The sequence below is a fragment of the Rhinoderma darwinii genome, chromosome 13 (genome assembly GCF_050947455.1).
Source record: "Rhinoderma darwinii isolate aRhiDar2 chromosome 13, aRhiDar2.hap1, whole genome shotgun sequence".
Taxonomy (NCBI): domain Eukaryota; kingdom Metazoa; phylum Chordata; class Amphibia; order Anura; family Rhinodermatidae; genus Rhinoderma; species Rhinoderma darwinii.
In genome coordinates this window covers 59,591,575-59,617,248 of record NC_134699.1, presented here as the reverse complement: position 1 = coordinate 59,617,248, position 25,674 = coordinate 59,591,575, and the positions used below count along the sequence as shown (strand labels likewise).

At 49.4% G+C, this 25,674-nt stretch overlaps 1 long non-coding RNA gene across 1 annotated transcript; it reads right to left on the bottom strand.

Moving 5' to 3' along the window:
• Positions 1–6,632: 6,632 nt before the first annotated feature.
• Positions 6,633–15,884, bottom strand: LOC142665834 (uncharacterized). The gene is made up of 4 exons (XR_012851581.1): positions 15,760–15,884; positions 9,884–9,915; positions 9,269–9,346; positions 6,633–7,145 (listed from the first exon to the last, which is right to left on the bottom strand). It is a non-coding gene; the product is annotated as an uncharacterized LOC142665834 (long non-coding RNA).
• Between the last annotated feature and the right edge of the window lie 9,790 nt (positions 15,885–25,674).

Here is a 25,674-nt window from a genome sequence, read left to right as displayed (position 1 = left end):
CACCACACACACCCCTCGCACCACACGCACCCCTCGCACCACACGCACCCCTCGCACCACACGCACCCCTCGCACCCCTCGCACCCCACACACCCCACACACACCCCTCCCACCACACACCCCTCCCACCCCACACACCCCTCCCACCACACACCCCTCCCACCCCACACACCCCTCCCACCACACACCCCTCCCACCCCACACACCCCTCGCACCACACACACACCCCTCCCACACACACACACACCCCTCCCACCACACACACACTCCTCGCACCACACACACACCACACACCCCTCGCACCACACACACACACACACACCCCTCCCACCCCACACACCCCTCGCACCACACACACACACCTCGCACCACACACACCCCTCGCACCCCACACACCCCTCGCACCACACACACCCCTCGCACCGCACACCCCTCCCACCACACACACCCCTCGCACCACACACACCCCTCCCACCGCACACACCCCTCGCACCGCACACACCCCTCGCACCGCACACACCCCTCGCACCGCACACACCCCTCGCACCGCACACACCCCTCGCACCGCACACACCCCTCGCACCGCACACACCCCTCGCACCACACACACCCCACACACCCCTCGCACCACACACACCCCACACACCCCTCGCACCACACACACCCCTCGCACCACACACCCCTCGCACCCCACACACCCCTCGCACCACACACACCCCCCTCGCACCACACACACCCCTCGCACCACACACACACCACACACCCCTCCCACCACACACACCCCTCGCACCACACACACCCCTCGCACCACACACACCCCTCGCACCACACACACCCCTCGCACCACACACACCCCTCGCACCACACACACCCCACACACCCCTCCCACCACACACACCCCTCGCACCACACACACCCCTCGCACCACACACACCCCTCCCACCACACACACCCCTCGCACCACACACACCCCTCGCACCACACACACACCACACACCCCTCCCACCACACACACCCCTCGCACCACACACACCCCTCGCACCACACACACCCCTCGCACCACACACACCCCTCCCAACACACCCCACACACCCCTCCCACCACACACACCCCTCCCACCACACACACCCCTCGCACCACACACACCCCTCGCACCACACACACCCCTCGCACCACACACACCCCTCGCACCACACACACCCCTCGCACCACACACACCCCTCGCACCACACGCACCCCTCGCACCACACGCACCCCACACACCCCTCGCACCACACACACCCCTCGCACCACACCCCCCTCGCACCACACACCCCCCTCCCAACACACACACCCCTCCCAACACACCCCACACACCCCTCGCACCACACACACCCCTCGCACCACACACACCCCACACACCCCTCGCACCACACACACCCCTCGCACCACACACACCCCTCGCACCACACACACCCCTCGCACCACACACACCCCTCGCACCGCACACCCCCCTCGCACCGCACACCCCCCTCGCACCGCACACCCCCCTCGCACCGCACACACCCCTCGCACCGCACACACCCCTCGCACCACACACCCCTCCCACCACACACACCCCTCCCACCACACACACCCCTCGCACCGCACACACACCCCTCGCACCACACACACCCCTCGCACCACACACACCCCTCGCACCACACACACCCCTCGCACCACACACACCCCTCGCACCACACACACCCCTCGCACCACACACACCCCACACACCCCTCCCACCACACACACCCCTCGCACCACACACACCCCTCGCACCACACACACCCCTCCCACCACACACACCCCTCGCACCACACACACCCCTCGCACCACACACACACCACACACCCCTCCCACCACACACACCCCTCGCACCACACACACCCCTCGCACCACACACACCCCTCGCACCACACACACCCCTCGCACCACACACACCCCTCCCACCACACACACCCCTCCCACCACACACACCCCTCGCACCACACACACCCCTCCCACCACACACACCCCTCGCACCACACACACACACACACCCCTCGCACCACACACACCCCTCCCACCACACACACCCCTCGCACCACACACACCCCTCACCACACACCCCCCTCGCACCACACACCCCCCTCCCACCACACACACCCCTCGCACCACACACACACCACACACACCCCTCCCACCACACACACCCCACACACCCCTCCCACCACACACACCCCACACACCCCTCCCACCACACACACCCCACACACCCCTCCCACCACACACACCCCTCCCACCACACACGCACCACACACGCACCACACACACACCACACACCCCTCCCACCACACACACCCCTCGCACCCCACACACCCCTCACACCCCTCGCACCACACACCCCCCTCGCACCACACACCCCCCTCGCACCACACACACCCCTCGCACCACACACACCCCTCGCACCACACACACCCCTCGCACCACACACACCCCTCCCACCACACACGCACCACACACACACCACACACCCCTCCCACCACACACACCCCTCGCACCCCACACACCCCTCACACCACACACCCCCCTCGCACCACACACCCCCCTCGCACCACACACCCCCCTCGCACCACACACACCCCTCGCACCACACACACCCCTCGCACCACACACACCCCTCGCACCACACACACCCCTCGCACCACACACACCCCTCGCACCACACACACCCCTCGCACCACACACACCCCTCGCACCACACACACACACACCCCTCGCACCACACACACACACACCTCCCACCACACACCCCTCGCACCCCACACACCCCTCCCACCACACACACCCCTCCCACCACACACACCCCTCCCACCACACACACCCCTCCCACCACACACACCCCTCCCACCACACACCCCTCCCACCACACACCCCTCCCACCACACATACCCCTCACCACACACACCCCTCCCACCACACACACCCCTCGCACCACACACACCCCTCCCACCACACACACACCCCTCGCACCACACACACCCCTCCCACCACACACACCCCTCCCACCACACACACCCCTCCCACCACACACACACCACACCCCTCCCACTGCACACACACCCCTCCCACTGCACACCCCTCGCACCACACACACCCCTCGCATCGCACCACACACACCCCTCGCACCACACACACACACCCCTCGCACCGCACACACCCCTCGCACCGCACACACCCCTCGCACCGCACACACCCCTCGCACCGCACACACCCCTCGCACCGCACACACCCCTCGCACCGCACACACCCCTCGCACCGCACACACCCCTCGCACCGCACACACCCCTCGCACCGCACACACCCCTCGCACCGCACACACCCCTCGCACCGCACACACCCCTCGCACCGCACACACCCCTCGCACCGCACACACCCCTCGCACCACACTCACACACACCCCTCCCAACACACACACCCCTCGCACCACACACACCCCTCCCAACACACCCCACACACCCCTCGCACCACACACACCCCACACACCCCTCGCACCACACACACCCCTCGCACCACACACCCCTCGCACCACACACACCCCTCGCACCCCACACACCCCTCGCACCCCACACACCCCACGCACCACACACACCCCTCGCACCACACGCACCCCTCGCACCACACGCACCCCTCGCACCACACGCACCCCTCGCACCACACGCACCCCTCGCACCACACGCACCCCTCGCACCCCTCGCACCCCACACACCCCACACACACCCCTCCCACCACACACCCCTCCCACCCCACACACCCCTCCCACCACACACCCCTCCCACCCCACACACCCCTCCCACCACACACCCCTCCCACCCCACACACCCCTCGCACCACACACACACCCCTCCCACACACACACACACCCCTCCCACCACACACACACTCCTCGCACCACACACACACCACACACCCCTCGCACCACACACACACACACACACCCCTCCCACCCCACACACCCCTCGCACCACACACACCCCTCGCACCACACACCCCTCGCACCACACACACACACACACACACCCCTCCCACCCCACACACCCCTCCCACCACACACACCCCTCGCACCCCACACACCCCTCCCACCGCACACACCCCTCGCACCGCACACACCCCTCCCACCGCACACACCCCTCGCACCGCACACACCCCTCGCACCGCACACACCCCTCGCACCGCACACACCCCTCGCACCGCACACACCCCTCGCACCGCACACACCCCTCGCACCACACACACCCCACACACCCCTCGCACCACACACACCCCACACACCCCTCGCACCACACACACCCCTCGCACCACACACCCCTCGCACCCCTCGCACCACACACACCCCTCCCACCACACACACCCCTCGCACCACACACACCCCTCGCACCCCACACACCCCTCGCACCACACACACCCCTCGCACCACACACACCCCACGCACCACACACACCCCTCGCACCACACACACCCCTCGCACCACACACACCCCTCGCACCACACACACCCCTCCCACCACACACACCCCTCCCACCACACACACCCCTCGCACCACACACACCCCTCGCACCACACACACCCCTCGCACCACACACACCCCTCGCACCACACACACCCCTCGCACCACACACACCCCTCGCACCACACACACCCCTCGCACCACACACACCCCTCGCACCACACACACCCCTCGCACCACACGCACCCCACACACCCCTCGCACCACACACACCCCTCGCACCACACCCCCCTCGCACCACACACCCCCCTCCCAACACACCCCACACACCCCTCCCACCACACACACACCCCTCCCACCACACACACCCCTCCCACCACACACACACCACACACACCCCTCGCACCACACACACCCCTCGCACCACACACACCCCTCGCACCACACACACCCCTCGCACCACACACACCCCTCGCACCACACACACCCCTCGCACCACACACACCCCTCGCACCACACACACACACACCCCTCCCACCCCACACCCCCCTCGCACCCCACACCCCCCTCGCACCACACCCCCCTCGCACCACACACACCCCTCGCACCACACACACCCCTCGCACCACACACACCCCTCGCACCACACACACCCCTCGCACCACACACACCCCTCGCACCACACACACCCCTCCCAACACACACAGCCCTCCCACCACACACACCCCTCCCACCGCACACACCCCTCGCACCGCACACCCCCCTCGCACCGCACACACCCCTCGCACCACACCACACACACCCCTCGCACCACACCACACACACCCCTCCCAACACACCCCTCGCACCCCTCGCACCACACACACCCCTCGCACCACACACACCCCTCGCACCACACACACCCCTCCCACCACACACACCCCTCCCACCACACACACCCCTCCCACCACACACACCCCTCCCACCACACACACCCCACACACCCCTCCCACACCCCACACACCCCTCGCACCACACCACACACACCCCTCCCAACACACCCCTCGCACCCCTCGCACCACACACACCCCTCGCACCACACACACCCCTCGCACCACACACACCCCTCGCACCACACACACCCCTCCCACCACACACACCCCTCCCACCACACACACCCCTCCCACCACACACACCCCACACACCCCTCCCACACCCCACACACCCCTCGCACCACACCCCACACACCCCTCCCACCACACACACCCCTCGCACCACACACACACACCCCTCCCACCACACACACCCCTCCCAACACACACACACCCCTACCAACACACACACACACCTCTCCCACAAGACACACACCCCTCCCACCACACACACAACCCTCCCGCCGCAGCCTTTTCCATGATCTTATTCAGTATTTTTATGTGAAATTTTGTTAAAATGCAGCCAGGAATCAGAGAGAAGCTGTGTGTCCTGATTTGCCCTCTCACAGTGTGACTGACAGCTCTACCTGTATACACACTCACACATGCCGTGTACACTCAATCCGATCAGGAAAAAACTGAGGCCAGCCCCTCCACCACATCTGTCTGAGGACATGGGATAGTGGCACAGAACCCTGCTGCACATGTGAACAGACAGATCACTTACCTGGTTATTCTTGGGCTGTGGCAGACAGTGTTTACCTCTGCTACTTCCCCCTCCAGAGCAGCCTGAAACATAGAAGAGTAACACTTCTCTCGGCCCACCCTGGGCAGGTAAGGGGGTAACATGTTTCATACCAGTATTACTAACCTATGTTTTGTTATTTACCATGCGGAGGCATAACTTAAAATTCCTGGGCCTGATGCAAACTGTGTACAATCTAAAGAACAACCTTAAAGGGAATCAGTCACCAGCATTTCACATATTGAACTTTACTTATCCCTCACTGGCCACTGTTGTCAAAAGTTCATTATCCTTATCCCCTCCACTCTCCGACTGTAAAGAACGGTCTGCAAACATTTTGCGCCTTTTATAGTAATAATCCGGTGTCCCATTGTGCGCACGCTCCATTGGAGGACATCAATGCACAAGCGCAAGATTTTGTATGCTGGGGAAGGGCGAGGAGCTGTCAATCAAAAGTAAGGAGGCAGGGTAAACTCGCAAAGACTAGAGGAATGAAGATATGACTCTTTTCAAACAAAGATTTGACTCTTATGCTCATTAACATACGGCGCTGGAACACTAAAAAATTTATATTAAAGCTACACAGCCGACTATGAAGACAATTATAGATTATATATAAATTATTTTTCACCCTCTACCACAAGGTATTGCTGGTTTAATACGTGAAATGCTGGTAACAGGTTCCCTCCAGCAAAACATGTTACTTAGGGGTATTGGCACAATACAGTAATAAATACGGGGTACATGTCAACCTTCGCGCTCTTATTTTACATATTCTGCATTGTCACAATTTTCTTATAGGCTTCTTCTGCCTTTACTCGCCAGGCATTCCTTGAGCTGACAAAAGAGCAGGACACGGAGGAAATGGACATAAGTGGCACTTACCAATGGAAACAACGGAGAGCAGAGAAGATCTGGAGAGGCAGCATCTCTTGTTCTTCGGTAATGTGATGCACTGATGTGGTCTCTGCCCCACATTCTTTGCCTACAACATGTGTGCACAAGTTCACAATAAAAAATGCCACTCAGCTTTTCCAGAATCCTGAATGGCACATCTGCAGCTTGACAGAAGAGGACGGACTTATATACTTTCCAGGGTCTTACCTGGGGAGCTTACACAATAATTTAAAAAAAACAAGTATGGAGTTACACATTGAACTCAATATTGAACGGGTAAACGCCTTGGCTCCCTCTAGTGGTGGCTGCAGGCATCCAGGATTTTATCATTTCTCTCTATGGCCAAGAAGGGGGAATTTGAGGACCATAAAAACTGAGCTCTGTACAATATAAAGATATAATTAGATGAAATATACTGAGATGCAAATTTTCGATTTGGCGTTCAATGGCAGACATTCATGTTAAAGGGTAATGTGTACACAATTTGGGTATTATCCTCACATATTAGAAAACAGGATTCTGGTTGTCGAGACCCCGCACTAGGACAAAGCGGCTTGTCAGAAGATTCACAATCTACTACAGCAATGTTTCTCAACAGGTCATGATCTGAGGATATCCCATAGAGCGAACACTGACAATAATATCACTGGTGTAATACTGAGGAAATCCTGACAGCATGACCTGCTAGGGGAGAAGAGGCCAGTCCGTGTTCTGTGAAGAAATCTGCATCATTCTTAACATGTCATTATACTATGATAACTCCTTCCGCACCATGACATACCTGTACGTCATAGGGAGAGTGTGCTCAATATGCTGCGGGTGTCAGATGTATATTACAGCTGATGCGAGTTATCCCCAATCCCGGTCAATGGAATGAAGCATGTTTAACCGCTTTGACTCTGTGGTCAATAGCGACCGCAGGGGTCCTTTATGCCATCCCATTGCTCCCAGAATAAGGCATCACAGAAAACAAATTCTCTTTGTTACTTTTTATGGTTTGTAGAAGTAGTAAATTTGGTTTCGCTGTAATCGCACTGACTCGCAGAATAAAGTTAAATGTCATTTTTACCTCATTCTACCAAAATATTTTTATTGTTTTTTCAGTACATTACATATGGTGCATTAAGTGAGATTACAACTTGTTGTTTAAATAAAGAAGCCCGGATAAGGCTTTATCGATGCAAAAATAAAAAAGTTATGGTTCTCGGAAGGCGCAGAGGAAAACAAAAATTGGCGCATGATACTCAGCATCTCTCCGCTCTGGCTCAGAGCCCCCCCCCCCCCCTAATAACATCCATATGTCCTAATAGCTCATATTAATTGTTATGGACTGGGGTTGTCCTGATATAAGTGTTGACTTTCAACTAAAGGACCTTACCAGAACCCATAGATTAGCAGCGCACAGTATATACACAAGGGGCTCATACACAGAAACACATTTTGGATCCATGTGATACAGTGGTATTCTTCATGCCATATATCAGAGCATATCTCCCCCCGCAGATGCAGACAATACTAAACAATACCGACTTCGATATACACCTGCACAGTGCAGGATCATAAGGCCGCAGTTTATAATATATGAGCGGTGTGGCAGATACGTGCATAGATATTTATAGACCATCAGTGAAGACAAAATGTGAACAGTAATACCTCATGCACACGACGGTTGTGCCACTCGACCATTTTTAACGGCATCCGATAGTCTTCACAGACCCATTCACTTTAGCAGGTGAATCGGACATGTCCCATCTTTCCTTATGCACACGACCTTGTCTGCCGTCAGTGAGCCGAGGCGTGTCCACACATAATGGAATTGCTGCAGCATTTCCGTTAAAACCAGCAGACATTCCGCTGCGGAAAAACCGCACCATTTTCTGCGTTTTTTTACTGCAGAATATGGTGTGGATTTTGCTGCATTTCTTTCAGTGTTGGGAGATTGTGACATCTCCGACAAACACAGCAATTCACTACACTTTCTACAGCAGGAATTGACATGCTGCAGTACGATATATACGCACCACAGATTAATGAGATTTGTTGAATCTCACCCACTTCGCTGCTACTGTATTCTGCTGCGTATTTTCTGTCCACTATTCAGAACGGAAAATACACAGCAATTCCTTTACGTGTGCACAAGCCCTAATACATCTATAAAACTTATGCCATACACCATACTTCCACATGGTGGAACCAGCACCTAATTTTTACCTAAATCAGGTGGAGACAACTTCCTTGGGTCTGCAGGGGATTTGGATCTGTGTCTCAGAATAACAGAGCGATATAAATCTGGATTTAAATTAAAAAAAGAATACAGAAGATTTCCACATGGTGGCAGTAAACACTACAAATGACTATAGAGTAGTCCAGATAACAAGTTTTTAGCGGAGGATGACGGTCAGTGATATTCTGTGAAATAACAGACATTTAGTGGATATTCACGTTTTAAGTGAATTAAAAGGGGCTGTCGGGGTCAACTAGCACCCCCTCAGGTAAGTGGATCACTGGTGGAAGGTGCTGGGGTGTCTGTGTCTTACATGGTTAACCTGTTCTTTGCACTAGTAGAGCAGAGAACATGACATCCATATGACCTAGTAGAGGAAAGGTGGTCCCAACAACCCCTTAAAATGTAATACTAGGGATCAGCTGGAAATTCAGAGGGTCCCTCCTTCACTGCCTGCGCTGAATAACCACCCCCGTATGTTACATATTCAGTGCTCTGAAAGGGAAAGTGGTAAAATTAATCAGTTCTAAACCCATAACCACACCACACCTTTCTGCTGTGACGGGAAGTGGTGGCACTGGAGGAGGGTGGCCTCGCCTTACCTGTCAGAGGAGTGCAGTAAAGCGACAAACCCCTGAAAGTAAAGAGAGAAAACATTACTTCAGATTAAGAGATCCGGATTATCATACATCAATGTAGTCACCCAGCTTTCCCAGACATCTGTATGGTTATTGTGCCTGGTTAAGTAGATGCATCCGCACATCTTGTCTGGTTAGACACTCACGACTGTGCATGTTAAAGGGGACCTGCCACTAAACCACCACGATGTAGTTGTGCAGCTGGCGTTTGGTTTTGACATGGAGAGGCTTGAAACGCTATCCGTCTTGGCTTCAGGTAGTAAAATATTACCAGAGAGGAGTCCAGTGGCATCGATTTAGTAGTCCCAAACCCAGTGACAAGTTCCCATTAATCTTTATGGGGAAGGTAGGAAGAGCAGCTACTATATCACGAGTCATTTATCTCAATGATTATGGTGGCATGATCCTGATGTTCATGGGTATCTGGCAGCTTCAGTCCATCTCCTATACAGATGATCCCAACAAAAACCATCAGACCCACTGACAGTAATGTAATGTCTATTCCTCCAATGTCACAGCAGCTCAAACACATCCGTACCAGTAGATGTAACAGGCTGCGGACCATCCATGACCTGCGGCCGCCATTACAGGGGTCCGACAGACACCACATGTGGACCCCACGCACCTTGTCATGTAATACACGGCAGCACTGAGTTTATCCAGGTAACAGCCGCTCTATGGAAAGTCATTTTGTCTATAGTAGAAATCTGCCCCATTGGTCGGAGCATTTTTTTTTTACTGCAATCTTATTAAAGAAAAGACATTTCCCATAATAGCAAAGTTGTTCCATGGGGACGCTTGACGTATCGGGGGGATATTTACATATGGCTTCGTTCACATATGCGTCAGGGCTCCGTTCCGTCTGAGCTTTCCGTCAGGACGGAGCCCTGACTGACACAAACGGAAAGGTTTTCCATTTCCATCACCATTGATTTCAAATGGTGACAGATCCGTCGCCAATGGCTTCCGTTTATCTCCGTTGTGCAAGGGTTCCGTCGTTTTGACAGAATCGATAGCGTAGTCGACCTTGGCACCAGCTCCTCCGCAGCGGGCAGGACTGTATTGGGTGTGTGCATAGAATTCCAGTTTAGGGGATCGGTTTCCAGGCAGAGATTACAGTCTGGATTAATGAGACTGTTTGTTCAAGAAAAGGACATGGAGCGATTACACAGAATACATAATGTAACACACGCACTGCTGGAACAAGCTACAGTAGAGAGAGCGCGCTGCCCCACAGGGGCCTTGTGAAAAAAACAAAGAGGGAAAAGTCTTTTGGAAACTGTGCCCGAATTAGTGCCAAGTCCATGCCAGTCTATCAGGACCCGTAGCCATACAGGGTTGTAAACACTAACATTAAGGTTTTTCTTCTACAGGGACCTTTCGTAAACACTATAAGGACATAAAGACTGAATATACAGATACATCGCTTTCTCCCCTCAGAGCTGTAGTTTGATTTGGAGTCTGTAACTGAGAGTCACCGGATAACAGAGTATATATATTAGGGAATTACATAAATAGTAATTCCCTATTAATCATTGCTTCTGCGGGAGGTCAGCGTACACAGACTAGGCATGCCGCTCTACATGGGTTATGTAGCGACAGGGTCACTGTAGTCCCCTGTCCGCCCCACCCTCAGCTTGACAAGCGTAGAGAACGTTTACTCTGATCACAATTATTAGAAGCGATTACACTCCCATTACACAATGCACCAGCATTTAACAGAAAACCTCGGGATCCAATGTTAAGGCTGCGGCCCCTCATCCCTGGAATCCCATTAGAAATGACTTTCCAGAAATAACACGTTTCTGCCACAACAAAACAAAATCCTCCCCCGTGAACATGTACACAGCTTGTACTGATTGTAAGCAAGGCCTCAAGGGAAGAGCGGGCATCACCGGGGGCCACGCCAAACTACAGACGAGAGAAGCGCTTCAGGCTCGAATATATGCCCTGCAATAAACTCCTCACAGACCCATAAGACTGAAGTTATACTGAAAAACCCACAAACGTAACAAAAGTCCCACTCAATACAAGTCCTGGAGTCCTCAGTCCATAAACTATATACAGCGGTTTCTTTGATATATCCCATTCCTGGAAAGCTGAGTGACAACCAATACAGCCACCAAAGGGGCTCAGTTACATTTCTTCGGAGAATATAAGGTATATCCCCAAATAACTAGGCAGATTAGCCATTCAGGACTCATGGAAAGCTGTGTGGGTGTTAAAATGGCTACCGTATTGGTTGTACACATTGAGAGATTAAAGGGGTTATTACAGGATTACAAAAACACACACAACCTGTAGACAGGTGTGGCACTGCTATTGTAGTTCAGCCATATCAGTTTCAATTGAACTGAGCTGCAATACCACACATGTCCACGGACACATGTGGCGCTGTTTGTGGAAGCAAGCAGCCATGTTGTCCCAATCCAGTAAGCGGGACCCCCATCCCTTTGGCAGAAGGCTTCAGCAGCAGGCAGGTATAAAACCATCACATGCAATCTAACATGAAGCAGTCGATCCTTTAACCCGTTAGTGACCGGCCCATAGTGACCAACGTAGAAAGACTAACAGGCTTTATTCCGATGCCATTGACTTTCTACGTCACTGCATCGGAATAAAGTAGCGTCGCCGGGGGGAGGTTTAGCTCCCTGCTTTTAGCTGCCGGAGGTAGCTAAGGGCTTGGAGCAGTGACTGGGGACCGCTTTTTGCGGTCCCCACTGCTGGTATTCAACGAATACCGGCGACCGCCGTTACAATGGATGTGCCGATATACATGGTGAGAGGAGATAAAAACCTCATTTACGTTTGGGGAGAGGAGATAAAAAAAACTACTTGTTAGGCCCCCTGCTGCCACCGATCGGGTCCTGGCCCCCCCACCCCTAACTGCCGGGAAAAAAATAAAAATGGCGCACGCATGCGCTGTCAGTGTAAGGCAGCTATTCTGCCTGTACATAGAAACTGATCAGGGACCCTGATAATTAGTCCCTGATCAGATGGTCACTGTGATATACCTATCACAGTGACCATAGTCCCATACTTACACAATACAGCACAGGATTTGTGCTCTTTCCCTTCCCTCCTCTCACTGTAGTTGATCTGTGATAGGAGAGAGAAATACTATACAAATCTTGTGTTGTATTATACTGTAAAATACACCACATACTTACTCGCCAGTGTTCCGATATTATCCGTAATCACCCCAGATTACCCGGAATTACTTGTTATCTCCGTAATTCTTTATTTTTTTTCGCCGATTTAGTTTTAGTTGCTGTTAACTGCGGTTTACCGTATTTTTATTTTTTTTTCTGTTAGTGTTGTCTATATTATATATATATATAAAAAAAAAAAAAATGTAAAATACAAAAAAAAAAATTTAAACTTGTTAGTTTAGTGTTACAAAATAATGAACCGCAGAAGCCGCAGAATGTTCTCTGCAGAGCAGGCATACGCCATGCTATGCTCTAGCGGTTCCGGCAGCAATACGGACACTACGTCAGAAGCAGAACTTGGCTCAGAAAGCGACACAAGTTCTACTTCTGCCACTGGAGCCCCCAGCCCCATGGTGGTGGACGCAGCGGTCACCGGTGAAGGGTCAGGAGCCGGGCCTAGTAATGCAGTCCCTCCCGCAATGTGGGATCCTGCACTTTCTTTCTTCCCCCAAATTCCGCCATTTACAGCGACTCCAGGCATCAAATCCGATGTCACAAATTTTACCCCCTATAATTTTTTGAATTTGTTTATAGGCGATCAGGTCCTGGAACGAATTGTCCAGCAGACAAATTTTTATACACAAGGCAATTTGTCATAGTAAGACCTGGGATTTTGGGTGACAGAGGATGGATCCCCACAACCGTCTGTGAAATTAACATTTTTTGGGGAATTACACTAAACATGGGGATAGTAAAAGAACCTTCTATCCGCTCCTACTGAGCTACCAGTGCTATCCATAGCACCCCTGTATTTGCTGCTGTCATGACCTGAACGCGCTATGAGACTCTAATGCTTTTCATGCACTTCTCAGACAACTCCCAAACCCCCCAAGAAGTGACCCAGCCCATGATCGCCTCAACAAGCCCAAGTGACCCCTCATCTCCCTCCTATCTTAGTCATTTCTAAATTTGTACACCCCAGGACAAAAAATAGCGGGAGATGAGTCTCTTATGTCCTTCAAGGGCCGTCTATCATTTCGCCAATACATCCCCTCCAAAAGAGCCCGATACGGTGTGAAGCTTTATAAGGTGTGCGAGAGCACAACGGGCTACACCTGTGCCTTTTTTTATATAGGAGGGCAGGGACCGCCACCTTAATCCCCCAGGATGTCCAGAGGATATTGGTATTAGTGGGAAAATTGTCTGGGAACTCATGGTGCCATTCCTACAGAAAGGGTACCATGTGTACACCGACAATTACTACACCAGTGTCCCCCTGTACAAGTCCCTCCATGCTGCGAATACAGGGGCCTGTGGGACGGTGCGCAAAAATAGAGTCGGCGTCCCTCAACAACTGGTGTCCAGGCGAATAGAAAGGGAGTCGACACTCTCCTTTGCAAGCAACCAGTTGCTCGCTGTCAAATGGAGTGACAAAAAGGAGGTTTACATGCTCTCCACCGTGCACGAGGACACCACAGTGGCAGTGAGGGAGAGGGGCGCTACCTCTGATAAGAGGAAACCGGTCTGCGTGGTGGACTATAACAAGTTCATGGGGGGAGTCGAGCTATCTGACCAGGTCCTACAACCGTACCTGGTCAAGCGCAAAACTAGGGCCTGGTATAAAAAGGTAGCGATCTATCTCAGCTGTTGTAAGTGGCCATCTGCATATGTGCTCTACAAGACCCAGGGAACGCTCAGTTTCCTCCAATATCAGGAGAACATTATAGAGCACCTCCTGTTTGACTCCCCCGGACCTAGAGAATCCTTTGAGTCAGAGGAAGTCAAAAGGCTCACTGAGCGCCACTTCCTTCACCCCGTCCCTGCCACTGAGAATAAGGAATACCCCCCAAGAGATGCCGGTGTGTAGTAAACATGGGAGGAGGAGGGATACCCGGTTTTACTGCCCCATGTGACCTTCAAATCCAGGCCTGTACAAATTCCCCTGTTTTGAGACCTACCACACCGTTTCTAATTATTGATTTTATATATAATTTAGGGAACACCAAACAGGGTGGGGTGGGGGGGGATTCATTTTAGGGAGTCAATTTCATTTATTCATATTTTTTGTTTTGTTTTTAGGCTTTCCAAGGGAGGGAGGGATTCTCATGGGGAGGTAGTAAATTATTTATTTCAGACTGTAAATCTAATTTTCCCCTTTTTGATTTTTTTTTTTATACATTTCTTGGACAATTAAATCCAGGACTTGATCACTCACAAATGAATACAGTTTCTTGTGCAGGAGCCACATCTGTCTATTCAGAACATGGACCCCCACAAGTGTTCTTGAAATAAAAAATAAATGTGGGCATTGCATTTATTAGTAGATAAATCCAACACCTGCGGCCCGTGCCGCCCCTGAATTAGTGCAAGTCGTGCATTTTAGCAATGGTTACAAGAATAAATTGGGGATGTATTTCCTTTTTCTTATGACTACGTCCTGCCACATACGGCTGTTACATTCCTAATTCTGTACCGTGATACGGGCATGATATATTTTTTTTTGGAGGATCTCTAATAATCGAGCTGTTCCTTATCAATACACCATGGGCTTTGTTACAGTTCTTTTGGAAATACTGACATCATTTTGGGGATTAGTGATCCTTTGGCTGTGTCCAAAACCATCTATAGGAACAGTAATCACCTACAGAATATATAAAGGGGCAGTTTTGTGGACATAGCGGTTCCTACCTTGCCGGGCAGGGGCCTTTTATGGTGTACCGCGTCACTTGGCACGTCCGTCCCTCATAAGGATTGATGGAGCCCTGCAGGTTCTTCTATCTAGTGAACAGACTCGAGTTTGCAACATAGTTGGATCCATTTTCCTCCATTTGTTTGAAGATATTGCCCGTCACTCCAGTACAGTTTATTTTTTCCTCTCTGACTGATTCTATATTAGGACAGAATTCTGTCCACTATGACATCATAATGGCACAGATGCAGGACAACGGCTTCTTCAGCAAGACATAGTCATAAGTACAGGCAAATACGTCTATAGCAACATGTATCCGTTATGAATACACGGCTTCACTTCTCTTCTGTATGCCGCACAAATTTATTAATGTGGCGTATTTCTAACAAAATAACCTTCTACCACGTCTCCTCTATTTTATCTGAAGAAAACATTATATACCCACAGTGTGAAATAATACCCATTATTTCCTCCTTTAAAAAATTTTTGGTCCGCATGCCCACTACACCACTAGATGAATACCTTTAAGGGTTTAGTTTTTAAAATGGGGTCATTTCTTCGTGTTTTGTTTTTTTTTGTTCAGGCAGCTCAATGCCTCTAAATGCATGATATGGGGCCTAGAATTTATTCAATTGTGCCCTGAAACCCAAAGGGTGCTCCCTCTCTTTTTGGCCCAGCCACACATCTAATAAGCAGATCGGGGCAACAATGGGAGTATTTTTGAAAACAGGAGAAACCGGGTGATAGATTTTGTGGTGTGTTTCTTCATTCTCATGTTCGCTTTACAAAGAAATCGGTCTTCAAACTGACACTTTTATGAAAAAAAGTTTCATTTTTTTTTTTTCACCTGCTATGCATTAAATTTAGCAAAAAACTGTGGGGTCAAAATACTCACTATACCCCTAGATATCTTAAGGGGTCTAGTTTTCTAAATGGGGTCGTTTATGGGGAGTTTCTATTGTTCTGGTAGTTCAAAACCTCTCCAGATGTACAGTGGGACCTAAAACATTTTGAAGCAAAATATGAGACCTGAAAGCCTCCGGTTGCTCCCTTCCTTTCGGGCCCTGCCGTGTGTCCAGGCAACGCATTAGGGTCACAATGTGGGCATTTTTGAAAACTGAAGAAACACACCCCAAAATCTATCACCCTGTTTCCCATTTCTCATGGTCGCTTTACAAAGAAATCGGTCTTCAAAGTGATACTTTTATGAAAAAAGTGAAATTATATTTTTTTACCCCTGCTTTGCATGAATTCTTGCAAAAAAACTCTGGGGTCAAAATACTTACAACACCCCTTAATAAATACCTTAAGGGGTGTAGTATTCAAAATGGGGCCACTTGTGGGTGTTTCCACCATTCTGACACCTATGAGCCTCTGAAAACCTGGCTTGGTGCAGGAAAACAAAATGTACTTACAAATGTAGCAATAATTTTATACATTTGTAAGTCTTCTAAATTGGTCAAAAAAATTTTTCCCCCCCAAAAGTGCTGCCAAAATAGAGTAAAGAGATGGAAATATATATTTAATAAAAAAAATTGTACAGTATGTGTCTACATGTGACATATTGCAGTTAAAAATTTTAATTTTTACAAAATTTCTTCAATTTTTCTATTTTTTTATTAATTTTCGCAAATTGTATCAGTCTACTTTTACCACTAAAATAAAGTACAACATGTGACGAAAAAACAATGTCAAAATTACTTGGATATTCAAAACTTTCGCAGAGTTATTCTCTGATAAAGTCAGACATACCAGATTTAACAAATTTGGCTTGGTCATTAAGGTCTAAACAGGCCCAGTCAATAAGGGGTTAATAAAACACAACATACCCCAGCCAGTGTATTAAAAAGCATTCACTAGTTCCCCTGAAGAGCAGACGATTCTGGGAAAGCAGAAAAAGGGGAAGTCAGATGAGGACACCGGCTGTAATGTAATCCGCTGGCACAGGGCATGGGGGCGGCCAGTCATTGTAACTATGGGCCCTGGTTTCAGAAGAGGACACTTCAAACGTTTCTTCTTCACTGCACTGGTTTCCACACAGGACGTGCGCACAGAGTAGTCTCTAACTGTTTCACAACTACAACTCCCAGCACCCTTTTTTTAATATTAAATTACCATAGTTCAATATTTTGTGAATGGCAATTGTTTTGAAGCTGCATCTAATCTCGTGACACTTTATAGTCGACCTCCAACATCACTTCCTTGTAGGGTCCAAACTTATTAGAGATTAATTTCTTAGAAGCTCCAAATCCCCTGCGTAGACCGAGATAAAATAATAAAATGTGATCTTCCTGCAGTCAACACTAGAGGGCGCTCACTACATAGATTTATAAACTTCACATTAACCCGTTAGTGACCGCCAATACGCCTTTTAACGGCGGCCACTAACGGGCTTTATTCTGATGCATATGCCTTTTTACTGCGCTGCATCAGGATGAGTAAACAGAGCAGGCAGCCGTCAAATCTCCCTGCTCTCAGCTGCCAGAGGCAGCTGAGGGCTGGGGGCGTCCCTGCCGTGTGAGATCGATATAAGTATCAATCTCACATGTTTAACCCCTCAGATGCCGTGCACAATAGCGAGCACCGCATCTGAGTGGTTTTGGAGAGAGGGAGGGAGCTCCCTCTCATCCCACTGACACCCGGCGATGAGATCGCCGAGTGTCTGTGTCTTCTATGGCAGCCGGGGGCCTAATAAAGGCGCCCAGGTCTGCCTGCCATGAATGCCTGCTAGATCATGCCTCTGGCATGCCTCTGGATCATGACTTCTGGAAGTATTGCAGTGTATTATAATAGCGATCGGAGAATCGCATATTAAAGTCCCCTAGTGGGACTAGTAAAAAAGTTAAAAAAAAGTTTCATAAAGTTCATGTGAAAAAAAATGAAAAACCCAGCTTTTTCCCTTACAAACTCCTTTACTATTAAAAAACCAAAATAAATTAAAAAAGTTACACATATTTGGTATCGCCGTGTCCGTAACGACCCCGACTATAAATCTATTACATTATTTAACCCGCACGGTGATCGCCGTAAAAAAAATTAATAAAAAACTATGGAAAAATTGCTGTTTTCTGTGAATCCTGACTTACATTTTTTTTTATAAAAAGTGATCAAAAAGTCGCATCTACTCCAAAATTGTACCAATAAAAACGACAAGTCTTCCCGCAAAAAAAAAAGCCCTCATACAACTGCATCGGCGGAACAATAAAAACGTTACGGCTCTTCAAACATGGAGACACAAAAACAAATAATTTTGAAAAAAAACATTTTTTCTGTGTAAAAGTAGTAAAACATACAAAAACTATACAAATTTGGTATCGTTGCTATTGTAACAACCCGCTGAATAAAGTTAGTGTGTTATTTATATCACACGGTAAACGGCGTAGATTTAAGACGCAAAAAAGCGTGGCGAAATTTCAGGGTTTTTTCTATTCCCCCCCAAAAAAAGTTAATAAAAGTTAATTAATAAATAATATGTCCCCCAAAATGGTGCTATTAAAAATTACAACTTGTCCCGCAAAAAACAAGACCTTATACAGCGATGTCGATGCAAAAATGAAAGAGTTATAGCTCTTGGAATGCGACGATGGAAAAATGTAAAAAATGGCTTGGTCATGAAGGTTTAAAATAGGCTGGTCATTAAGGGGTTAAACTCAATAACTCAAGCTCCCCCTAGTGGTGTCTGCAGGAAGATCAAATTTTATCATCATTTCACTCTATATACAGTTCTCCAAACAGGAAAAATGGAGATTCAACCCTTCAGATATATTGTAAAATAAATCAGCAGAGTATCTGGGCCTAAAAAAAAAAATGATGGAAGGCTGGGGGTGAACAATTTAGGTAACACAGTGACACGGCTGCTTAGTTTGGACACATCAGTTCGCATTGGCAACAAAGATCCTAAAAGCTGAAGGGCAGATGTATATTTGGGAACTTATGTGAATGAATTAGCAGCAACTCCCTAAAATGTCCATATTATTGAAATGCAGCGCCCCCTATTTTAATCACTTCGTCCACACTGACTATAGTAGGATGATCGCAAGAATCAACACATGCATGGTTTCATGTGGCACAGGAAAATCGTTCTCCAGTTTGACCCATATGCACCCTATTAGGGAATTAAGAATTAATAGAGGGGGGTCCCGGTGGGGTCAGAGTGATTACAAAGAGCGTCTCTCGCTTTAGAAGACATGTCCTGCAATACACAGACAACACATTAATGTGAATGTGCACTGTGTAATGCTTCTTTTGTCCTGTGGCGGCGCTGCAGGGAATTTGAACACTTACTGCATGATATCCCCACAGATTACAGCTGATCACTGGGGGTCCTAGCAGGGAGAGACTTTGTGAGGAGTTAATGGTCAAGGGACCCTTCTAAAAAGTAGGGATTGGCCAAAGCGGGGAACCCCTGATAAGAGAAACTCTTGGCAAAAACTGAAAATTGAGCAAGTACTGGATTATCAGAATTTCTGGATTACCAGATACAAGACATAACATATACTTGTCTCCTATAGCCCTAAACAGGAGATAAACCATCAGCGTGACACACACTTCTCATAAATATGTTCAGCAATCTGCCCATCCTCCCCCAGAGAGTGAACCTCGTCTTTATCTGGGTTTCCTAAGTAAAGTCAGACCTGGTCTATTTAATAGGAAATGTAGCAGTAGCGTGTTCTCAGGCACATGACTCATCCAGAAATGGCGCTTTAGTTTCCCTTGAACATGTAAAAGGGAAAAGGCAGAAGTAGAAGCTCAGTTCTCAGTGTGAAACTGGAGGGTGGAATGAGGTGCAGCTTTACAGAAATCATTCACTTCACAGAAGAGCGTTCAGCAGAGGAGGATCAGCTCTGCGGAATAAGGAAACAAAAACTAACAGCGGCCACATATGACTACACAGACGTAGAACTAGAGCCATAAACCCAAATATATACAAGACACGTGTTTACATTGCAAAAGTATTTACACCCCTGACCCCCATATAGGTTTAGGTTCCCCACAAGCCATAAATGCAACGTGGTCCTCTTATTTCCTATGATTCCCATTACCAAAAACAAGGCTGTGTATTGTGGTGAGGCAGTCTCCTGAGCAGCACAAGGAACATCCTATGACCATACAACTAGCTATATGTAGTCATATGGTCGTCAATGTAATCTGCTGACAGGCCCCAAATGATGCTTCACCGCCCCTATGCACAGCCCCTATATATAAGATTCAGCGAGTAGAGCAGCGGAGGTCCAGTGTGAATGCGGCAGAATAGAAGTTGTTTTATCTTATGAGACTTTCAGTAAATGACACCAAACTAGTCCTGTAACTCACGACCATAGAATTCCCTAAGGGCTTATTCACACAAACGTGTCCGTTTTGCGCGCGTAAAAAACGCAGCGTTTTTCCTGCGTTGCAGTTCCGTGTGACATCAGTGTACGGTGCTTGTCAGCGTTTTTTACGCGCGTATGTCATCAGTATGTCACGCGTTTCACGTCAGCAAAAAAACGGAAGGTGGTGTTTTTCTTTTTCAAACTCATTTCTTTAGCAACTGTTGCGTGAATCACGCACAGCACACGGATGTGCGTCCGTGTGCTGTCAGTGATTTTCACGCACCCATTGACTTCAATGGGTGCGTGATGCGCAAAAAACGCACAAGTATAGGACATGCAGTGAGTTACACGTAGTGGACACGCATGAAAAACACAATGTCTGAATGACCCCATTGACTTGCATAGGTCCGTGTGACGCGCGTTATTTTCACACGCAGAACACGGACGTGAAATCCGCTCGTGTGAATTAGGCCGAAAATTGCACAAACAACGTTACATGAAATTTCTCTGTTCTCTTCTCAATCACAAAAATCAGCAAGATGTCAGTGACGGATGTGATAAGCGGCGCCCAACAAAGATCCTCCATATCCAGGATCATCATCATCATCATCATCATCCATCTAACACTGGGAGTGGGAGCAATAGTAATATCTGGGATAAGGAGAATAAAAGATGACGCCTAATATTCCTGATCACGCACATTATTCATAATACACACCTCAGCTGCTGCAGAACCTCTTTATGAAGAGTAGGAGATTTAGGTCTAGCCTTGAATGATGAAACCTCACCATGCTTTTCAAAAAGATCTTTAGCAGCTGAGGAGTGTACTAAGATGTTCTGCAGCAGCTGTGTGTATTAAGAGGTTCTGCATCAGCTGAGTGTATTACACTGTTCTGCAGCAGCGGTGGTGTGTATTATGCTGTTCTGCAGCAGCTGAGGGGTGGATTACGCTGTTCTACAGCAGCTGTGTGTATTACGATGTTCTGCAGCAGCTGAGGTGTGTATTACGCTGTTCCGCAGCAGCTGAGGTGTGTATTACTCTGTTCTGCAGCAGCCGAGGTGTGTATTACGCTGTTCTGCAGCAGCCGAGATGTGTATTACGCTGTTCTGCAGCAGCCGAGGTGTGTATTACGCTGTTCCGCAGCAGCCGAGGTGTGTATTACGCTGTTCCGCAGCAGCTGAGGTGTGTATTACGCTGTTCTGCAGCAGCTGAGGTGTGTATTACGCTGTTCTGCAGCAGCTGAGGTGTGTATTACGCTGTTCTGCAGCAGCTGAGGTGTGTGTTACGCTGTTCTGCAGCAGCTGAGGTGTGTATTACGCTGTTCTGCAGCAGCTGGTGTATTATGCTGTTCTGCAGCAGCTGGTGTGTATTATGCTGTTCTGCAGCAGCTGGTGTGTATTATGCTGTCCTGCAGCAGCCGAGGTGTATTACTCTGTTCTGCAGCAGCCGAGATGTGTATTACGCTGTTCTGCAGAAGCCGAGATGTGTATTACGCTGTTCTGCAGCAGCCGAGATGTGTATTACGCTGTTCTGCAGCAGCCGAGATGTGTATTACGCTGTTCTGCAGAAGCCGAGGTGTGTATTACGCTGTTCTGCAGCAGCTGAGATGTGTATTACGCTGTTCTGCAGCAGCTGAGGTGTGTATTATGCGGTTCTGCAGCAGCCAAGATGTGTATTACTCTGTTCTGCAGCAGCCGAGATGTGTATTACGCTGTTCTGCAGCAGCCGAGGTGTGTATTACGCTGTTCTGCAGCAGCCGAGATGTGTATTACGCTGTTCTGCAGCAGCTGAGATGTGTATTACGCTGTTCTGCAGCAGCTGAGGTGTGTATTATGCGGTTCTGCAGCAGCCAAGATGTGTATTACTCTGTTCTGCAGCAGCCGAGATGAGTATTACGCTGTTCTGCAGCAGCCGAGGTGTGTATTACGCTGTTCTGCAGCAGCTGAGATGTGTATTACGCTGCTCTGCAGCAGCTGAGGTGTGTATTATGAGGTTCTGCAGCAGCTGAGGTGTGTATTACGCTGTTCTGCAGCAGCTGGTGTATTATGCTGTTCTGCAGCAGCTGGTGTGTATTATGCTGTTCTGCAGCAGCCGAGGTGTATTACTCTGTTCTGCAGCAGCCGAGATGTGTATTACGCTGTTCTGCAGCAGCCGAGATGTGTATTACGCTGTTCTGCAGCAGCCGAGATGTGTATTACGCTGTTCTGCAGCAGCCGAGATGTGTATTACGCTGTTCTGCAGCAGCCGAGATGTGTATTACGCTGTTCTGCAGCAGCCGAGATGTGTATTACGCTGTTCTGCAGCAGCCGAGATGTGTATTATGCTGTTCTGCAGCAGCTGGTGTGTATTATGCTGTTCTGCAGCAGCCGAGATGTGTATTACGCTGTTCTGCAGCAGCCGAGATGTGTATTACGCTGTTCTGCAGCAGCCGAGGTGTGTATTACGCTGTTCTGCAGCAGCTGAGGTGTGTATTATGCGGTTCTGCAGCAGCCAAGATGTGTATTACTCTGTTCTGCAGCAGCCGAGATGTGTATTACGCTGTTCTGCAGCAGCCGAGGTGTGTATTACAGTTCTGCAGCAGCCGAGATGTGTATTACGCTGTTCTGCAGCAGCCGAGGTGTGTATTACGCTGTTCTGCAGCAGCCGAGATGTGTATTACGCTGCTCTGCAGCAGCTGAGGTGTGTATTGTGAGGTTCTGCAGCAGCGGAGGTGTGTATTATGAGGTTCTGCAGCAGCTGAGGTGTGTATTATGCTGATCTGCAGTCATTGAGGTGTGCATTATGTTCTGCAGAAGCGGAGGTGCGTATTACGCTGTTCTGCAGCAGCTGAGGTGTGTATTTTGGGGTTCTGCAGTCGTTGAGGTGCGTCTTATGAGGTTCTGCAGCAGATGAGGTGTATATTATGATGTTCTGCCATCACAATATAACGATTATGGATGGATCATTGCCACTTCTGTATAATAATATAAAGTACTAATGAATAATAAATGAAGAATAGAAGTAACACTGGCAGGAATAACATGTATAAGACAATACCTGTAGCATCAATAACGAGGAGTTAATAGTGGTTAATTAAAGTCCCACAATCCGACATTACAATTCCAATAGTCCGGCACTTGTTTTAAACACAGAACTGCAGGATAATCTGGGGAGACAACAGTTCAGAGATCACCTCTCATCAGACACGAATATAACATGTACCTGCTCATTGCGATGTGCGCTCCCGGTTCCCCAACTGGTGGAGGATTCTGGGTAGATCGTATATAAGGCAATATCAGCCGCCTCCTCCTCCTCAGGGCTTCGCCTGTCTTCTGCATATGGAAACATCTTGTTTGGGCCTCAGATTCTATTAGTTATGTTATCATATTAGTAGCACGGGTAACACGCATGGCTGCACGGAAAAGCTGAGTGACAATCAATATATCTGCCCACTGGATTGCTACCCAGCTTTCCCAGACTCGCCTAGGTTTCCTTTGCCTAGGTATGTTTTTATCCCCATATCGCTCCAAGCTTTGGCAGATTTGCCATGTAGGACTATGAATGCTAGGAGACAAGCCATGTTGAAGCGGTCACATTGCCACCCAACTTTTCCAGATTCCTGAAAGGCATACTGTCTAGTTATGCAGTAAAACATCCTCATGGAAAATTTGCTGTGCAGGGCTGTAGAAAAGCTGGAAGCCAACCCTACAATGAGGAGAGAGACAACTATTTGTGTAATAACAAGGACTGGAAACAAGTGTGACCTGCCCTCAGGAGACGCCGGCAGTAATAGCGTCTTCTTGATGTAGTATGTTCTGGGAAGTGGGAGTTGTCGGTCCCTCTACCTCCCCTCAGGGGAACGACTGGATGATAATTACATGTACTGACTGGAACTGAACCCCTAGTGAAAAGCCATGTAGCATCTGTGCTTTTACATGGGACTGCAGCTAATCTGCCGATCTTACAGTTCTATAGCATACAGCTGTGATGGGTGATCACCATGTGTCCACCCCCCCTTAATTGCAATCAGTGGAAATCTATTGACCCCGAGAATAAAAACATTGCAGCCCCTAAATGTTAAAGGGATTTTGCCAGGATCCCACATCACCTATCCACAGGATAGGTGATAATTTTTTGATTGCTGGTAATAGTGATCCTGTGGAAAGGTCAGAATTGATCATTTTAGCCCCTCCCCCTTCCCGTCACTGACGCTACCTGCAATATATGTTCACTTCCGTTTATGCCATTTTCACTTCTGGTTTACAATCTAAAAAAAAAAAAAATAATCTCGTGGAAACCATCAACAAGCAGGACAGCTGCAGCGGAAAGATCCTCACATGGCTTTTTTTTTTTTTAACTCTACGCTTCCTGTGAATACCCAGAGCAGCTCAGCTCAACATGAATATCTGAAAAGTCCGATTATATGAATACTTAAGACCTTCAGGTGTACGAGAGCAGAGCTGCAGGGGGTGTTAAGAATGAGAATCTCAGGTCAATCAATCAATACACCATCCCATATGCACTCAAAGTACTGGCAGAAACACTCACAAATCATAGTAAGACCCACCAAGACCTGCTTGTTGATGGTTTCCAAGTAGTCACAGGACTTTTCTTCCATACAC